Source organism: Pteropus vampyrus, unplaced genomic scaffold (assembly GCF_000151845.1).
Source record: "Pteropus vampyrus isolate Shadow unplaced genomic scaffold, Pvam_2.0 Scaffold42, whole genome shotgun sequence".
NCBI lineage: Eukaryota > Metazoa > Chordata > Mammalia > Chiroptera > Pteropodidae > Pteropus > Pteropus vampyrus.
This window is the reverse complement of record NW_011888823.1, coordinates 5,118,941-5,123,102: the sequence shown is the minus strand read 5'-3', so window position 1 is coordinate 5,123,102 and position 4,162 is coordinate 5,118,941.

Genomic DNA, 4,162 nt, shown 5'->3' with positions numbered 1-4,162 from the left:
TATTCCATGATATTTGAAACTAGTTAAAGGTTATTGAAAGAGATACCTAATTGTTGTTAGATGTTTGCATCTATTTATTTTTTATATTGTACTCTAAATCATGTACCTTCTTTTTCAATGAAGAAAAAAGATCGTTGTCATAACTAATCTTTTTATCATAGTTTTTAATTTTTAAAAGAGCGTAAAGAATGGAAAAAGCATTTTCTAATCTTCGTGATTTACTTCTTCACTCTCCCGGGTCCTCAAAGCCAGAAAGTGTCTGTTAGTGAATTAGAATAAAACCACAGGATAATTACTTTCTGGGCTACCAATGGAACATGAGTTGCTTTCCGTTGTGAGAATGCTGAAAAGTTGCCACAAAATTAAACCAATTAGGATAATAAGGGGAAGGAGAAGATTAAATTTATTTCCATCTGATTTAACTTATTAATTTCTCAAGGGAGAAGGATTCCCCTGCCACTGTCCTCTATGTTTTAACCCATGGGCCCCTTCTGTTCTTAAGATGTACTTGGGATGTAATTCATACCCAAAAGCCTGGGCCTTTTTGGTTGACTCAAACACCTTGGATCTCAGGAAGTAGGTTTGAGGAATGAGAGTCAGTGAACAACACAGTCAGTCCACAGATTTGTTTGGAGCCCCTACTATGTGCCAGACATGTTCTATAGTCTAGGGATTCAGTGTGAACAAGTCAAGACTCCTCACCTCCAAAAGGTTGTGCCCTGTTGAAGGAATACTGATAATAAACACATAAATAAATCAATAAAATAATTGATAAGTGCTACAGAGATGATAGGACAAGGCAATGTGATAGAAAGTCACTTTCCAGCAGGTAGGACAGCACGGGCAAAGGCTCCGGGGCAGGGACACACTTGGTGTGTTTGAGAGAAGATCCATATGACTGAGGACTAGGACGGGAAGAACACAGCGCTGTGCCCATTTCTTCTTCCTTTGCTATTCCATCGTGGCCTTGCAGCCAAAACCATCCAAACTTTTCTCTGCCTGGCGAATGGGGAAGCTCACTATAAAGAAAAACGCCCAGGAGGGATTTTACTTAATCTCATCGGTGCTGGCCACATAGTAAGGAAACGGGTGTCTCTTCCTTCTCAGCACCCGAGGGAACGCAGTTTTCTCATTAGGTCTAGGCCTCGGCTTAGCCATTATTACATCGTTGCGGGTGGTCAGCTCTGGTAGGTTCTCCCACTTCCTACTGCCGACAATGCAATCTGCTTCCGCTAGTGTAGGCTGAAAGGGAGAGCCCTGTGAAAAGGTACAGATAGATCATGGACCAACTGGGAAGGCTGAAGAAAAAAGATTCTAGGCTAAGCTTCCAGGAATGACCTCCCCCCGCCAAACCACACCGCAGAGTTGGGCCCCCATACAATCTGCTGCCTTTGCAGTGATCAGAAAGCTGCCTGTGAATCAGGAGGCCACGACCACAGCTGGCTGCTCAAGGCCTGCCAGCCTTGGCTCCGGTCTGCTCCAATTAAGTGGACATCCCATACTGGTCCTCTCTTCCTTCATATCTTGATTCCAAATAATAATAAAAAAAAAATTGTTTTTTCCAAATCAAAATCTTGAATGAGTATATCTGGTTAACAGATCGCAAGTCACATCCCAGACCTTAACTGCTTGGGTGTCGAGAAAGGTAGTTTTGGGGGTTCTAGCCTCTGCAGTAGAGGAAAGTCTGCTCGAAGCTGGAATGGGTACTGAGCGAGGCAACTGCCTGAACCTGCCACCACAACTAAGCTGGGTCCACACCATCTGCGTTCTAAACACCAGGCTCATTCCTACAACTCCAGCAACTTTGTCTCCTGTACACAAGGCCTGGACAGCTGGGAAACCACAAGCAGTTTTCCTTTACAGACCCTGCATTCAGGGGCGTGTCTCCCTAGGCAAAGTCTGGTCTAGGTGGGGCCGGTTCAACCTGACAAAGATTCGGAGGTGCTTGGAGGAAAAGCTCATCAACAAAGCTGACAAGGAGGCTCGAAGCCCTGAGAGGGGGCAGGCTGTGGTTGCTTTTGCTCACTTTCACGGCTGCAGCATCAACAAAGAGTTTGACACTCAATAAATATTTATTGAATAAATAGATGAATGAAAAAAGAATAGGATGAACAACCCTTTGGCATTAAATACTGGGCGGATTCCTTTGAGTCTCTCTATGTTTAACACATGCTAATAATGCTTGATATGTGCCAGGCACTGTTCTAAGTGCTTCACAAATACTAACTCACTTAAACCTCGTAACTACTCTAGGAGTATGTACTACTATTAACCCATAACACTACCTTCTCTGAGGTACAGAGAAGTCGTGTTACTCGTACAACATCACACAGATGAAAGGTGGGCGGGCTAGGAGTCCGCCGGACTGGGTTGCCCCAAATATCTTCTGTTGTTATAATACTTATCTCTTACTGATTTGGCCCATGCAGACAGCTCTACACATGCCTACATGTGATAATATGAAGGTAAATGTGTCTAGTACGGTCTATAACATTATTGTTCACACACTGACATTAAAGCGTCCATTTAAGAATTAATGTATTGCGGCATTAGTGGGTTTTGGTATGATTTTGGTTCCAAGGTAGGCCAGGTGCCCCACTGAGCTACCAGGAAGCTATGCCTGCTTGAATGAATCCCAATGCAGCCGTGGGATCTAGAGTGACACCCACAGTCTTCTTGGTTCAATCCGGAGTTGGAGAACTCTGTTGCCCGGATGGTAGTGCCATCCCAGAGCTCCGTGCTGGGAAATGCTGGGGTGTCCACGGCATTAGCACAGAGCATTCTCTCTCCCACCATCCAGTGGAACCAGCTGCCAACCTTCTCCTCGTCTGGTTTATTTTAGGATAATGGGTGCCTTGAAAAGGCAGAGATGGAATGCTGTCAAAACTTTTCTGGCCCAGGAGAGCATGATATTTGCAAATGTTCTGGAGATCCGGGTCTTTTTACAGGGGTAGTGTGGATTATTTGCAAAAACAACAAAGACTCCACTGGCATTCTCACAGATAACACTGAGTGTGGGGAAAGCATCCTCTTTGCCAGCACAAACAACAGGGAGGAAGGGTGTGCTGTTTCTTCAGAGTTCATTCGATCCATCCCCCTGCTTCCTATCAGGTCAGCTGTTCCCCAGCTCAGACAGACCTCTTGAGGCGCCTTCCTTCCACAAAGGCACCTGGTAATGGTGGCCTTGCTGCTACAGGACTGCCTGACCCAATGTCCTTCAGATATGGTGGAAAAGCCAATCGTGCACCCATCACTGTCTCTTGCAAAGGACTTCCCTCACCGTGAGGTAACTGAGGCTCCCTGTGCCCGGGTTTAAAAGAGCCTCTGGGACCCTACTACACACCCAGTGAGTTCTGAGCCCATTAGCTCTTTTGAATAAAAACAACCACAACATTTATTTAGTACCTACAAAGTGCCAGACATTGTGCTAAGTAACTGGGAGACACAAATGACTAAGATATGGTCTCCTGCAGGGGAATTCGACAGTATCTATTAGAGTAAGAAACACATCTTCATTTTGGTGCACAATTTTACTTATAGGAAACTTCTCCAGAAATACACACATGACAATTATATGCAAGTATGTTCATTTGCAGCACTGTCTCTAATGCCGCAATACATTAATTCTGAAATGGACACTTTAATCTCTTTGAATCTGGGTGCTTCTTATAGTCAGTGGAATCATAGATTTGATGAAATAAGGAAATGGAAAACTGCAAAGTTCTACAAGTTTGTCAGTAGGAGAATGACTAAATGAATTAAACTCATTCATTTTATGGAATACTTTAAAAAGGGAGAAAGAGAATTATTTCAAATCCCAAAAGCAAGTGACAGAACAATAGAGGTTAAGAGCATGTGCTCTGACGTCAGCCTGCCTGGGTTCAAATCCTGCCTCCACCACTTAGTAACTGTCTCCCTGGTTTCCTTTTTTGTGAAATAGGGAATAAAAATAACACCTACCTTATAGGCTTGTTCTGAGAATTAATTGAGAACGTGCACAAATGAGCCCATTAGCTCTTGACCTTCCTTTCTCTGAGTCACAAAACTCCATACCCTGCTCCGTCTCCTTGGAGCATATTTTTTTCCCTTGAATTTTTTTCTGCTTTTGGTGTTTACATGAACTGGTTGAACCTGTCACGTGGTGAGTCCATGTTTATATTTG